The sequence below is a fragment of the Saccostrea echinata genome, unplaced genomic scaffold, assembly GCF_033153115.1.
Source record: "Saccostrea echinata isolate AGI-Se365-2 ecotype Australia unplaced genomic scaffold, CSIRO_AGI_Sech_v1 ptg000047l, whole genome shotgun sequence".
NCBI lineage: Eukaryota > Metazoa > Mollusca > Bivalvia > Ostreida > Ostreidae > Saccostrea > Saccostrea echinata.
In genome coordinates, this window is record NW_026889796.1 from 4,821,769 (window position 1) to 4,838,923 (window position 17,155).

The 17,155-nt window shown below is 31.2% G+C and overlaps 1 protein-coding gene across 1 annotated transcript in view; it reads right to left on the reverse strand.

Moving 5' to 3' along the window:
* LOC133202375 (G-protein coupled receptor dmsr-1-like) overlaps positions 1 to 16,887 on the reverse strand; it is a 29,192-nt gene extending 12,305 nt beyond the window's left edge. The window contains exon 1 of the mRNA XM_061338190.1: positions 16,733 to 16,887. The gene's annotated coding sequence lies outside the window, so the exon portion shown is untranslated. The remainder of the gene's footprint in view (positions 1 to 16,732) is intronic.
* Between the last annotated feature and the right edge of the window lie 268 nt (positions 16,888 to 17,155).

Consider the following 17,155-nt stretch of genomic DNA (forward strand, 5'->3'; position numbering starts at 1 on the left):
AAATATTGCAAAACTTTCGTTTAGCAAGAAAATTTTACGAGGAGACGAATATAACCCAAGGTCAAAAATGAAGGAAAAGACATTGTCACATTGTCAGAATTGATAAAAAGTATATAAGATATAGACATGAAATCTTGTATTAAATGGTTCAGTGGCAAAATACGAACCTTCTATCTTTCTGCCTTCAGTGAGTTAAACAAAATTAAAGAATTAAAAAGATTATATTATCAGTATGCACTGATTCCAACTGACAAAGCTTGTAACAATACAATCTTTCTTTGTAAGGCTCAGAATTACAATTGCATTATAGAAGAACTTGGATTTAATTCTACAAGAGGTAATCCAAGATATACTCATAGTTCCCTTTCTAAGGAGGAGATTCTTCAAAATCATACGTCAGTTTTAAATATTTTCAATAATCCCAGCAACCAAATTGAATCTGAATTATCATAACAATACTTGATACCAAAACTTCCTTAAAATATCTTACAACCAGAGACACACCAAAGACACATTGCAATATCTAGTAAATGTTCAACCAAATCTCTTTGCTCCTCACGAAAATATTAACAGCAGTGACGGAGGTATGCAATACTGTGTTTATCAAATGTGGATACTAAAAAAAGTATTTTTAGAAACTTTGAAATCACAAAATTTTACCAAAATCAATAGCATGAAAACGTGCGACTTTTCAATACTTTACGCGCCAATTCTTCAATTTAAATAATAGATCAGGCTTTTTTGAAATTATAGAAAACTGCTTCTTCAATAAAAACAGAACTCAGAAATTTTCAAATCTTATAATTGGTTAATATCCAGTCTTACTTTGTTAAAAATCATTCTGATTCAACACATGATAAACGTAGACTTCAACTTTTCGATCGTCAACTATCCTTATTTATGTATAGCAATACACATGTATCATTATCACTTGTATTTGGAGCTTATGTTTCCAATTTGCCTCGATACGCAAGAGTATACTCTAAGTACGAACAATTTCTAGAACGTGTCAAGCTATTGAAAAATAAGTTGATGATACAAGGATATCAACAGCCCCGTTTTAAAGTCAACATTTCTCAAATTCTCTGGTCGATACAATGACCTTATTTGCAAATACAATCTATTTTGTCTGTCTTATCTTGACTGACGTTTTTCATACCAATTGTTAGGCCATTTTCACACAGAATTGTCTATGAATTTTTCCATTTTCCCTATCATGACAAGGAGCACACGGCGGAATAGTGGGTGCTTTCTCCTCATTGGCACTTGATCCCGCCTATGATGTCCGTGTTTGCTCTGCTCACAATTTGTATTCTTCCATTGGAGTTTGAGTTTGATTACTGTTCGTTCAAACAATTTTTAACTGAGGCAGGGTACTGAAAAATTAGTTGGTGTTACAAGGGTACCAAGAATCTCGCTAAAAGTCAACATTTCGCAAATTTTCTGTTTGATTCAATAACCTTGTTTGCAATTACAATCTGTCGAAATTAGACTGACATATTTAATACAAATTGCTAAGCCGTTTTCTAGATATCAAATTGCCAACTGGAAAATCCATTCTTCGATCAAGAAAAAGGCTCAGAGCGGATTTGATGGGTGACAGGGCGATGTTTTCCCTTCTATGGCATCTGATTCCATCTCTATATTTTCAGAGGTTCATGTTGCTCTACTCACAATTTGTGTTGTTTCATTGGACTTTTGAGCGTGATTACTTATTCTTATTTTTTTTTTTCGTATGAAACTTTTTTAACATGGCATTTAATTTGCAATAATTATAACAGGTACTGAACAGTGCTACATTGTATTTGCGAGATATTTTCAATCATAAAATAAAAGGATTACATACCACAAATGCCTTTAATTTTAATACCGGTATTAAGTAACAAACTCCAGTTTAATTCTTTCGTGTAAGAAAATTCAACCTCAAACGATAGAGTGACACCATGAAATATGGAGATATGAACAGTATTCAAGCTCAAAGTCCATTTAAACATTACAAATCGGGAGCAGAGCGAACAGGGACCCCCAAAACGTCAGAATTAGGATGAGGTACCATTGAGGAGTGAGCATCCTCTGTCGACCGGTCAAACCCTCCATGTGCTCCTTGTCATGATCGGGAAATAACGGAAAAATCCGCCGACAATTCAGTGCGTAAATAGTGGCATAACAATTAGTATGATAAACGTCAGTCAGCATATGAGTTAATGATAGATTGTATTTGCTGACAAGGTCATTGTATCGACCATAGAACTTACGAAATGATGACTTTAAACAAAACTGTTGATATTCTTGTTTCATCAACTTTTTTGTCAATAACTTACCTCGATTTAAAATTTATTTATACGTAGAGCATGCTCTTGCGTATGGAATCAACTGAGAAATATGCAACCTATATTCAGGTGATAAGGGTATATTGCTGCATAAGTAAGGGGAGTTGACGATTGAAAAGTTCAAAACATCACGTTTATCATAAAGCTTGGTTGTTAGAATACCATAAACGTCTTTTTGTAGTAAAATATCCAAATATGAAACAGATTTTTCAGACTCTGTGGTATCTTTCATTTCAAGCCCACTTGAATATATCGTGTCGACATATGAATGGAAATAAGTATTGTAAATTGATAATACGTCGTCGATATATCTAAATGTCGAGTTGAACATCTGATTAGGGATGACTATGTTATACAAATGATACAATTGATGTTTGAAAAGAAAAGGATCTTTCTTTCGGTTGTGTTATTTTATTCGATGTGCTAAAATTACCTAATCATAAAAACATTATCCGAATAAATTCTGAATGAATTATTGTGTTAGAGACGTAAATTGCTTTTCCATGTCGAACGATTAGGCGAAAATGAAAAACGATTGCACTGGTGATGGATTTTAGTGTTTTGAACCCCTTACACTTAGTATTGGTATAACTGGTATTAAATTTTCTCCAATGTATTTGTTTTGACTCAGAAATCCTAAAAATGTCAAACTCAGAAGATTCAGTATAAATAAGCCCCCTTTGAATACTTCGTTGAAAGAATTTTATTTTGAGCTCCTATTGTTTTTTGCATTAATTGTGTTTTGCTTTTATGAAAATGATTTGTCACTAATCTTTGTGTTGGCCAGAGCTTGCGGTTTTATCATGCTTTTTTAGTATAACTATACTATATTCATCATATCTCTGGAAGATAGGACACAAGTTTTCGATTAGTTTAATCCTTGTAATTATTAGATCAATATTAATATTTTTTGTTATAGTGCAACTTATCGGAGTTACCATTGCAGTAAAAAAAAATATTTGCATAAACATCTTTAGCCTAGATGTTTTCGCTATAAGAACATTTCTTGTCTATACGTATATTATCTTTAATTAGTGACTAATGTTGAATGATAATAAATCGTTCTTTGATTCTGTGTAATTTTTTTAATGATAAAATTAGTGATTTCCGAGTATTTTAATAATATCTTCACTATATTTCTTTTCTTGCTGTTCCCTTTTTTCTGTCAATGTTTTTTTTTTCATTGCATTATGAAGCTGACAAAATTCAAGGGAATTCGGTGAACGAAAGACTTAAAATATTAGCTGTTCGTGTAGTCATCCGAATTTAATTAACGCATGGTGATTTCCTTTGTTTACGAATCAGTTCTGTCAATTTATATCAGTCGTTCTACTTTTTTTATATAAAAAATTAATGTTTATAATTAAAAAGTTTTTTTTACCCAAAGAATAATCATAATAAAAAATAATGAAAATAAAAATCAATAATCCAATAGTGTAGCACTAGAATTTGAATCGGATTTAAAATAAGAAAAAAATAATAACGGATCAGAAAGTTATTAGTAACACATTTGACATAAATTTTTAATTTAATAAATTCTTTATCTCATCATAAAATATGAAAAGTTTTTAAGGTGTGTGTTTATCTTCTATTTCCCAGACGAGTCTCATTTAATTTTCTAAGCGAGGCATAAAGGTGTTTTCAAAAGGACATTTTTCGTGCCTGACTCCTAATTAATGTTCATGTGCGACAAATTAGCGTACTGAACATATCACCCAGGCAAAACAAACATTATTATGTAGTGTAGAATTACTTATCTACACCAGCAGGTTGATTTTGTATTAATATTTTGATGTCACTATATAAATGACATTTAGAAACTTACATTCTGTTGATACATTGGACATTTGTGTCTTAAAATATGACTAAATACATGTATATAACCATATGTAAACACATCTCCCTGACGAAAGCCCCTCCTACCCTTCGTCTTCATACACTGGTCATACCAGGGTTACTAACTTCAAGTATCATATCCTTTAAACTTGTTATGTAGAAATGTCCTTACATTTTTGGGGAAAGAAAAATTTAGAAACTGTAAGTAAATTGATTATGAAAAGAATTGAAAACAACTGCAAAAATCACGTCTCGTGATTTAACGGGGCAGTGCACTTTTATCAAATTATGTGAACGCCAACATTAACCCATAATATGCTTGATGAAACGTAGCAAACCAGCGGTATTCCTGACACCTGTCTACAAATTAAAAAAAAGAGAATTTCAGACGGTACGACCTCAGTAAAAGGCAATCCGGAGCTCGAAGGGGATGGAAGAAGATCATTGACGAAAACTTGGTAGTGACCGTTAAAAACGTGGTTGAGAGTGACCAAAATCACACAATTCTTCAGAAATATCGGCAGTTTTGGGGTTTAAAACAAACTATAATATACTCTACTAGTTTAATAGTGTTTAAGTTGGACCAGAAACAGTATATGGATGTTTATGCTGAGTGGATAACGTAACCAAAACTGTACGAAACAATGAGGGAAAATGTTGAGGAAATGAAAGCTAACATTTTTTAAAATACCCGTGAGATCGAAAATTTTACTGCACCGTGACTTAATATGTTCTGTTAAATATCCCAAAATTGATATCGCTTTACAAAATTTTAACATGAAAGTATAGATTCTTTTATATAATGTGTGACTTTTGCTTGATTATGTCGTCAAATGTTTTTTTCTGTGCAAGGATTTCGCGTAATTTTTTAACGACCCTCGTACATTTGGGAGAAGAGGAATGGGGTATAGACTGCAAGCACCTGTAATTATAACCGATTTAAGAATTTGGACTGTATTTAGTAAAAAATGTAAAAGTATCAAATAAATATAATGACTCTTCATTTTGTTTTATGAATTAGAGAAAAGAAACAAAAGAAGCATTTCGGAGGACTATTTGATATGAATTGGTTGACCACGAGATTTCAAAAGGTTAACCAAGAGGGTTTTTTTTCCAAAAGTGATATTTTATTGAAATGAATCATTTAATTTTGCACTGAAACCAATATTCAGCAATATATTTCTATTTAACTAAATCTCAACGATGAAAATATGTCTCTCTTACTTAACATGTATATGTGAGAGAATCATTTTAAATACACTTCAAGTTGCATAGATTATATACTTAGAAATGTTTGTGATACTAACGACCCTCTTAAAAATATCTAATGAAAATTTCCAATAAATTTGTCTTCTGAAACAGCATCTATTGTTAAATATCATTTGAATAATTATCCTTAGCATGGCAATCAGTATATGTCAAAATAAGAATTTATGGCATATAAAATGATAATGAGAGTGTTAATTTTAATGATCATGCATTGCAATGAAATATTGACAACTTTCCTGGTAAAAATCCCAAATATTTAGAGCTATTGTTGAAAATTATTTATCATGAATTACCATATTTATATTGGATTCCGAAACTTCAGAAAAATCCTTACAAAGATACTAGTACATAGCGGGTTCCGGTAAATGTTCTACCAAGCCTCTTTCTTTACTTCTCACTAAAATATTAACAGCAGTAAAGGAGAAACTTCAGGAGTACTGTGAAACAATATATTCAGTTGTGCAAATCAGATGTGGATACTTAAATTCCAAGGAACTTTTGGAAAATTTGAAATCACAAAATTTCACCAAAACTTACGACTTTTCAACTCTCTATACAACCATTCCCCACGACAAATTAAAGTCCAGGCTTTTTGACTACATTGACAACTTCTCAATAAAAATGGAACTCGTAAATTTACTTACCTTGTCATGGTCATTTGCAAAATTATTTTGTTAAAAAAACATTCTGATTGTACACACAAAAACTCTGAAGTTGATATTAAAAAGATGCTCGAGTTTCTGATTGACAATATCTATGTGGTTTTTTGAAACCAGGTCTTCCAACAATCTATTGGAATTCCCATGGATACCAATTGCGCCCCGTCGTTAGCAGACCTAATTTGTGTATTCATATGAAGCAGAATTTATTCAAAATCTTATACATGAGAAAAGGAAGTCTATTGCTGCGGCCTTCAACTCGAATTAAGATATATCGAAGACGTATTATCAATTAACAACAGTTATTTCCATTCATATGTCGACACGATATATCCCACTGAAATTGAAATAAAAGATGCCACAGAGTCTGACACATGTGTTTTATATTCGGATATTTTACTAGAAAAAGACATTAATGGTAATCTAAGGACCAAGCTTTACTATAAACGTGATGACTTTAACTTTTCAATCGTCAACTTTCCTTACTTATGCAGCAATATACATGTACTCTTATCACCTGCATATGGGGTGTATATCTCTCAGTTGATTCGATACGCAATAGCATGCTCTAAGTATGAACAATTTCTAAAACGAGACAAGTTATTGACTAACAAGTTGATGAAACAAGAATAACGACAGTTTCGTTGAAAGTCATCAATTCGTAAGTTCTATGGTCGATACAATGATCTTGTAAGCAAATACAATCTATCATTAAGTCATAATATGCTGACTGACGTTTTTCATATTAATTGTTAGGCCATTATTTACACACTGATTTGTTGACGGATTTTCCCGTTATTTACCGACCATGACAAGGAGCACACGGCGGGTGTGACTGGTCAGCAGGGGATGCTCTCTGCATGGCATGGCGCCTGATCCTAACTCTGATTTTAGAGGTCCGTGTTTGCTCTGCTCCCATTTTGTATTGTTTTAATGGACTTTGAGCTTGAATACTGTTCGTTATCTCCATATTTCATTATCACTTTTTTCAAATGCTGGAAAAACACTTTATTGTGTGAAAAATATGATTTTCTGTCATTATTATACATTAAAAATGTATTGTAACCGTTTAAAATAACAGAAATAATCAATAAATAGATATTTTCATTATGACCGATAGATATATCAGTATATCGATTGATTGTGTGTTGCTTGACGTCCAATTCGAGAAAATTTTCACTCATTTTTTAGATTTCACCTGCTCTAGTTGATGAGACACAAAGACAAAATTTGATCCACCTGTATGCATACATGTATGACGCTTACATGTACGGCCGTAGCTGTGAGGGTTCTTTATCGTGCCAGTGCCTAACTTGCCAAGTGAAATTTCTTTTGGTCTTATCCAAAACCCCGTGAATTTCCCTTCTAATGTCGGGCGCTTGGAGAAGGAACAGTCCCTTTCTATGTTAAATGTCTTAGGGTTGACGCCTACCTGATAGGTTTTAAAAGAAATCTGGTTGACAGTCAAGTAAGATGTATTTTTTTTTAAAATGAATATAAGAATACCCACATTCAATGTCAAAATTTTGTCAAAAGTGCTTTAATCAAATAATTGCCTTTCAGTTTGCAAGTCGTGAAATTCACCCATATTGAATCCAATGTGCCTAAATTAAGTAGAAACAATAGAAAATAAATACAAATCGCTCGACATTAGACAGTAAGAGTCACGAATCTTTTGGTTAAAACCTCAAAAACTTTTGTTGGATTAAAAAACCAGGAAAACCCTTTGTTTACATGTATATGTAAGGGAAAAGATTCTCTCTAGGACGTGTGTCTGCTTATGATGATTCAATCAAACACTGTGATTGCTTTTGTGATCGGTTTCGACCGATCTTTCTATTTATAGTATAGTGGACTTTCAGCATATTGAAGTTTATAAAGAAATTTCAAATCTCACTGATTTCAGTTTAGATGTATTTTGAATTTTACCGTAACGATGATTAAAAAAAGGTGCTTCACATATCACATAGCCATAACATTAATTAATTGAAATCACAATTTCTAGAGTCTACCTACGATGACCATGTTGACGATATCTCTAATTATAGAATGTGTGGATTGATTTTGCACACACAATTCTTTTGGAGTTATGTACAAGGTCGTTTGAACTATTTTCTTTGGCTTAACTTTGCTATGAATATACTAATCCTGTTAATAAGAAAAAAAAATCGTTTTTAAAATTGACTAGGTCTGGAACTCAGCAGAATACATGCATGAGTACTAAAGTTTTATTTTATTTGTAACTTTAATTAAGAACTCTTTAAAAAGTTTGATAGACAAGTTAATTTATTTGCAGATGTATTGTGATCGGTTTCTTTACAAAGGTTTAGTCCATTTGATTTCATGTCTCTCATTCTACAAAAGGAGATGTCTACAATGTTATTTCAAGACATTTCCTAATGCTGAATTTATTACCCAATGCCGATCATTCCTTTAAAAGGAATACTTGTTGTTAAATCTCATGATATTAATGATAAACCTTATATACTAGCTTCAGTCTGACCAGGAAAAATGACAACATGAGAAAAATTGTCTCAAAGCCAATTCCAAAGCCAGTTTAAAAAATGATGTACCACATTATCGTGAATCTTCAATAATTTTGTATGAAGTTTAATACGGATTACTCAGTATTTAACATTATTTAACATAATAAACATGTGATGATTAATACACTGTATCTATAATCTGGCATGTAGAAATCTACATGGTGGCACAATATCCAAATATGGTAAAATGTACTCAGATCGGAAACATTTCTCCCAGAAGGCAGTAAAACATCATTCCTGATTTTTCGAAGTCCATTAGGTTAAATTCAGAAATTCCATTTGATACATGCATTTTAAATGCTCTGAAATGGCACATGTACATGTATACAACAATGAGACTGTGATGACTAGTATACTGGGTGTAGAATTATAATATTCCATAATAAGCCATTTATTATGATTATTACTATTGTGGAAATTACAAAATTTAACACTTCATATGTTTTATATACATTTATCATATGAAAGTGATGATAAAGAAAAAAAATGTGCAAATATACAATGCGTGTGCAAAAAGTGTGGTATTATTAAGTGGGTGTAAAGAGAACTGTCTTGAGAAGATCAATTTTTAAATATCAATCAACTATACCTTTTGCTTGTACCCAACGAAAACAATGTAAAATTACGGACTATGTAATTTTATAAAGTGTTTTTTTAATATTCTATATTTCCTTTTTGGTATTTACTGATAAAGGTCTTCGGTGAGATAAATTTGTTACATGCTGTCATATGCTATGAATTCAGGATTTAGGGGGAGAAAGATATTTGGTGAGAAAAGAAAAACCTGCATGTATCGGACTTCGCCTTAGTAAGCTTCTATTAATGCAGGTTTTCTTTTCTCACGCATTTCCGTTATTTGGTAGTTATTTACTTATCACGTGACTTTGCGGTGGCGATATGTTCCTTTGACAAGCTTTCTAACCTATTCCCAGAATTTTTTCGATGTTTTACAGTGATTTACAAATAGGTACTTTCTCTCAAGATTGTAATATTTAGTGCTAGGGAACAGGAATGCAAATATCCTAGCATTATTTTACAGGTAAACAGCTATAAATAAGCAGATCTAATGATTCAGTTCAAGAAATTTATCAAAAACGTAATTCAGATACATGTAATAAAAAATGTCATTTACAGAGTTCCAAAAGATACATATAATTATATGCATTTGTAAAACTCCAAAATAAAGAACTATATACATTAAGAACGATAATTAAAGAACATAAAATTGATAGAACTGACCATTTTCGCAATAATCAAATATCATGGCTGATATCTAAGTCTTGTGATGAAGTTGATTTTGTTACAGAAATGGCCATTATCGAATTATCGAGAAGCCGTCAAGAGAGATGAAAAGATTTTTAATTTTATAAATGAAAATAGATTGTTCGTGAGAGTACATCCTTGGAAAGGCAGTTCACCAATTAAGAACATAGTTCAAAGAAAAATAAACAATGAAAAACCTTGTTTTACAATCAGTAAGTTGCATTAATCGAGTAAAGTAATATGAAATACGGCTTTCTTTTCTAGGTTAATGCTGATTTGTAATGCAAAGCAGGAAAGGGCACCAAAAACCGCGGGGAAGTTGTGCACAAAATTGATTATCAAGAAAATAAAGATAAGGAATAAGTTAAAATCTTTTAGATTTTTAAGTGTTGTGAACATTACAATAAATTCATGTGGTTAATCAGTAGGTCATATAAAGCCCTTTAATTGTCTACAACAGTTGTTAGAAGATAGAGCAACAAAAATTCAATAAAAATAATTCCTTCTTATGTTAAATCGTTATCTCATTTATGCCACTAACAGCTAGAGACCATTATTGTATTGATATGATTTTATGACGTTTAGTATGAATAAAAGACACATTTTCTGGGCATGAAAAAGCTAGTTACACCATAGAACCATGAAAATTGCAGGATAAAATTATTCAACTTACTTGTAATGTGTTAAGGTAATTTGAACACCTTTTTCACACATTGCATTTTTTTCTTATACATGTATAATATTTTGCATTTTATATCCAATGTTTCACTTAATTTTTCATATATATTTTGAAGTATAATAAACGTTTCAAAATGTTGACTTTTTTAATTCTCTCTTTTTTAAAAAACTTTTTCTTTGTGTATTTATAGATGTACCGACCACCATTATTAGCAAACAATAATCAAGACTTCATCCAGCAGAAAAAAAATCTAGATATATGTCTAATTCAAAATGAAAATAAATATATTAACTTTGAAGTTAAATGAATATTTACAATATATATATTAGGGTTGTCATTAAACCGACCCTTTTAAAGTTATGTTGGACTTGAAATTTGGCGATACGGAATATATAAGCTTCTTGAATAGAAAAAAAATGTTAATCTTAAATTGAAAAATCATTGCTATTTCACCAGATATTTATCATCTTTATGTGAACATTTATCACTTGCAATCACATTTTTCACATTTTTTAGATTTGGAACAACCATTCACATTTTACCTGCGCACAAAACATGTTCATTTCACCACTCTTTAGGGATAACACTAGATCTTGTCGCCATTCTGTCGGTGTATTGGCATTCAATGAGCTAAGTCTATGCTGATTAAAGATCTTTTTTTCAGATATTCAGTTTTATCCTTTTATTTGGTGTTTTCAAAACGTTCACAGGATGCAGCTACAGAATTCTCATTGTTTTTTCAGAAGAAATTTATAATCACTAAAATCTATTTTGGCGGGGCATTAAACTCACACAAGAGCACTCTTTTTTTAAGCGAAACAATATAGTTATTAATTGATAAGGAACATGCAATTTGTTGCAAACGGATCAATTTTCAAGACTTCACGTTTTCAAGCCTGCATAGAGATTATCAGGAATAGGTAAAAGCAAAGCTCCTTGTCTCACAAGTTAAAATAATTACAAAAAAAAAAAAAAAAAAAAAAAAAAAAAATAGATGTTATGCGAAGCCAGTAAGTTTTTAATAGGATAGTTCAAGTTAGATGAACATATTTGTTAAAGATTTCTCCAAAGTCGTGTTATATCGAGGTCTAAGGATGTTTATGATAAACAAAACCCATCTAAAGGTTATTTTAATTAAATAATAAGTTACTTAAGTAACTATTGAAATTATTTTAAAAAAAATGCAAGACTCATGTCTTTTCTGAGTATCAATTTAAATTTATCTTATTCAGATTATTCTCCTTCTATTCAAAATGCTACACCTTTGTAGCTTGAATGAATCTCAGATAATTAAAGTTTTGAAGCTTTCTCCCCTTTAAATGATATATCATGCATCAAACTCGACAAAACAAGTGTATATTTGTCTAAACTAAAACTATAGAGTTATATAAAATGATGTACTAAAGTATAGATCTAGTAATTTTCGTTTATCATTAAAGCAACTTATCGAAAGACTATTATTATAACCGGTTCTAACCATCGATAAATCACAATAGAAGAAATGTCCTTTTTTTATGATCAAAGCTTAAATGAACGGTTTTATGTTCTGACTGCAAAATAACATTTATTCGCCCTTAAGATACTATTATTTATTGGAAATATCTGATAATGAATGTTCTGAACTATATCAAGTACACTTTACATTTAAGGTCAAGATCTAGTAAATGACTTTAGACTGTCTTTTTGGTGCTAGATCCATTATGACGTCATAATTGTTTTAAGCTTAATTTTTCCCGTACTTTACGGCTGTAAAAGAATTGTGTAGCAAATGAAGGATTTTCAATGTATTCAATTTGAAATCATGTCAAAAGTAACCCCGATATCTATATTCAATTTAATATCATTTTAAAATAGAGGTTAAGAAGAAATGAAAAACCGTTTTCTGAGAAACTGTAGGCAATATTGATACATTTCTTTTATCTGAGATGTAAAAAAACTCCTAAATTTATACCTGACTTTCTTCTTTTTTCATTAAAAATTACAGTTTAAAATATGTTTTTTAGTTTATCAAAAAATTATGTCCCGAAACACCCTATTTTTGCAAGCCATATTTGAAAAGGATCATTAAAAGAACTCGTGTCTCAAATTTGAAAAATTTGTAGGCATCTTTCATTTACTAGATCTTGACCTTAAGTAACAATTACAAAAGCATCGAAGAAAAAATGGTAATTGTCTCGCCTACATTGAACGTACTTTAAAAATCCCGTGAACGCTTTGATATAATAAATGCATGCTAAAAATAGTTTGGTTTGTGCATATTTTTCAAATGTTTTCCTATTTTAATTCGGCTATTAACAATTTCTTTTGATATCAAAATAGTTATCAAAAAGGTTCTCCATTGGTTCATAAAAACAAACTTAATTTTCCAGATACATGTACGTCAAAGTATCCTATAGGGAAATTGAAGTGTTTTATTTATTCTTTTAAAGAGAACTACTATATAATGTGTGCATTTGATGACAGTTTTTTCCTTCTTTTGGGTGAGTTTTATATGATTTTATACACATTAATCTTGGTTTGTTGACCTCTTGAATAAAAAAGTACCATGTGTGTGCCACAATTATTGAAACAACAGCTACAAGATTCCAAAAAAAGGTTTATTTTTCTTTAAGAACGATTTCATCTCGAAGTAGCAAGCTTTCTCGAGAGCAAGCTTTCTTCAGTTTTCAGTTTAGCTGTAAATCTTCAATGAGCCGAATTTTACCAATGCATGAATATTTGAATAGAAATGCTTCTTCACAAAAGTTCTTTCTCGCTTGAACTGGTTGCCATATTGACGAGAATCAACTTATCGGTTTCCATTGAATGTTTCGTCAATTGCAGACTCCTTTTTAACATCTTATAACTAGAACATCGTTTTGGTTTCAGCTGGGATTTGAGGACCAGTTCCTTATTAAACATCTTTTGATTTTCCACGAGTAAATCCGACAGATAGAATTATATTGAGACTCGTTCGTGAAAAGACGTGAAAAGGGGCTTCGTACCCTTTATTCATCGCTTCAATCATCTTTCCTTAGGAACAATGAATAAATAGCCCCAGTAATCCTGGTTTCAAAATAGCCAATCCTATTCAATCAATGGCCTGCTCAACGCTATTCTGTTACTGACTTTAAGGAAATGCTTAATTCACAATTATCTAACATACCCATTATTTTCATACGGTGATGGAGATGAAGTTGTTTGGCTTAAAAATTAATTCCAGTTTACAATGTGTCTTTTTAATGCATCAAGGTTGTATTTGCAATCAATCAAATATTTTGTCTAATTACTTCATTTCCGCATCCCAATTATCAGAAAAATGTTGGTGGGAAAATGTCGAAAAGAGTCTTAATACTTCCTAATACCTCTTTGATTTATTTCAAAAGGAAATATATTCATCAATATCCCTATTACACACATTACTGGAATATTTTCCTGCGCGAAACTTCCCTATAATGTAACAAGGTCGGAAATTGAATTTCATTAAGAAAGAATAAAAACCGCATATGAATGCCTTTTTAGTCCACCTATATCACGATCTCTGTGAAAACATTTTTTCTGGTGATTAGGGGACTTAATCCTGTTTCAAGAGGATGTTGACAATCCGCGCAATGATAACATTGTTGTTAGATACTCTCTGATGGAGCGGAAATGTTACACACACGGGCTTGCATCAGATTTCCCGGTATCAGAAAAGAAATGAGAGAGCGTTAAAGACATGACATCAGTTTACAATTAAGGAAGGACCAAAGCAAGTTGACATTATGATATCTGAGAATATAAATTCTAACAATTTACCATTTACAGTTTATATGACTTCGTACACTTCCGTTAGGGATGTTATCAAGTTTGATATAAAATCCCTGTAAATCAGAATTTATTTGGTTATTTGAGCAACGTATAATAATAGAGTGTTAAATGTAATTTATCATTGTCACTGTTTATGAAAATTTATATATATATTATGCATTGAGATTTTATTCCAACTTGATTACATTTAACAACAATTTTTTCTCTGTTCGAGCAAACAAAAAAAAAAATTGAAAATATAAAACTTTGAACAAGAAAAGTTATGAAGATTTAAATATAACTTTAAAGAAACTGAATCTTAAATTTAGATAAATTTTTCTATGGCACTTTATTCCTATAAGGAAAGACTAGTATGCTGGGAAAGTAGATATATTATTGATTTGATGTTTTTATTCATGTACGTATGCTGTTTATAACATTAAGAAAGAGTGTATAAGAAGCTACTTGTATTTTTCATCCAATGTTGATATCAATCTTCAAATGTACTTACTAGATGCACTTTATTTACAGTTCGTTATCTGCTGCAATTTTATTTTGCATCCTTTAAATCAATGTTGATGAAGTTGAAATCAGGCATTTGTATTTCAGTGGCTTTTGATAGAAATAATGAAGGTAATTTAGTATTTTGCACAATTTTTGATGTAAAATGGTAAGTTAAAGGTTCAGCAACAGCTGCATGTGGAACAAGAGATAAAGTCTCAAAGACAACTATTATGTAATGAATAACGATATTTACAATCTGGGTTAAAGGCATCTTACTTGCTAAAGACTTAACTAATTCCTTAGCTTTATTATTTTTACTTGTTTTTTGTCAGTCCCTGGGATTAAATGAAAGTTCTCATTTACCGTTATGAGTTTGGTTTCTTTTCTTAATGAGGTTTGTTCAATTAACAGACTTTCTAGAAATTTCCATATCAGAATGTGAGGTAAGTGCATGGAGACTCTAAAGGCTGTATAATAAAGAAATTCGCATGTTAATATCTACAGGGGTCGAACAGGTCTTCATTGTTTCGATGCTGTTAAGATGTTCTGTGGGGAATCGAGGGAATTACTGCCTTATATTTTCTTTATCTGGATTTGTGATCTTTCGCTTGAATTCATTTTTTCTCACAGCTTATAAAATATTATTATGTTTCTCTATCATATTTCTTGCACAGAAGTTTTATTTTGATAAAATATTCTATGGATATCTCTCTTCTTTTCAAATTTATTTTTCGATTTTGAAAAATCATAAAGTTACTCAATACTTTCCTTATAGTCAACACAATATTGTAACTATCTAGAAATTTCTAGGTTTCGATATATGCTTAAAGTCTCACATTTGACATAATCTCCCTAGATTTCAAAGAATATGTAGTTGCATTATATATTTTCTAAACATTTGTCTATGGGATTTACATGGGCTTTAGAAAATCTGTAATCAACTTGCCCTTATATTATTATGCTATTATTTGATATTCTAAAAACAAAATGGGCTTAGCGATCTGATATGCAATGTTGCACAGAATACTCATAGTTTCTGATCAAACAAATCAATGAGTAATTACATGTCCTGCTAAAAGAACAAAATCATGCAAAGGATTAGTAGCTCTCCGAGTGCAACACGGAAAAGAACCGTTGATACAATCAAAACCATTTGCATAAGCAAAGCCTATAATCTTGACAATGTTGAAAGAAGTTTTTATGATAAATGGGTGAATACTTATATCGACCTATTCGTAATAGTCCAGTTTAAGATAGTGTTTCTCTGTTACCTCCGCCAGATTTTTTTTCCTTTAGATCCTTGATGTCCCACCTGCTACAAACTATCAACACCAATACGTGAGAAACACAGAAGATAAGCAAACTAACTGTTTAACGTGAACAAAGGTATTCCACGGCAAGGAAATGCTGATATTAACCTAACACCCAAAACTAAATAGAGAGGAAAAATACTGTGCTTTGTTTTCATTTATTTGCCAAATCGATTTCATTTCTTGATGAAATTCGCAACATTGATTTTTGACAATATATATATCTTCCAGAAGATTCACAAGGGAAAAGAAATGTATCTTTGTAAATTAACCCCTGAATGAACCGAACAAAAATAAAAGTATATAAATATATAACTTCAGTCTAAAACATATTTTTGCAATAGAGCAATACCCTAGAATACTATTTCATATTTCCAGAAACTGAGAAGTTGGTGTTTAAACTTGTTCACCATAAGAGGTAAAAGTATTATTCTGTTACATCAAATGAAATTTATAATGCCTTTCAATTTTTAATTTTGTACTACATACATTTTTTTTTATTGTTTCATCGACTTTTTACAAAAAAGAAAAAAAAAAACAGAAAACGAAAAAAAAATCATTGACTTACCGAGAAGTCGGTCCAACATGATCTACTTTCTTCAATTCTTTTTCCTCCCTATTATTCCTAGAATGTGACGCCACACTTAGGGATATTTGAGTCAATTTCGATGCTTCATAAAGTACCCCCTGTCAATCAGCATCCCCCTTTCACGCGATAACAAGATAAATGATTATTGCAGAGTCTTATAAACTATAACAAATTGTATAATAGCGATCTACAAGCATTGAAAATTGTTAAAAGCAAGTAGGAGCAGATAGAGGGAATCGAAAATATTGAAGTGGTAAGCATTGACGGCAGTGTTTAATTAAACCCCCTTTTGTAACGCGGTAAGCCCTTAAATATGTTTACAATCAGTTACAAGTGATGGGGTATTGATTTGGACGACCTGCTGGAATCAGCCACGGAATGAAACCGCAATAGAATCTTGTC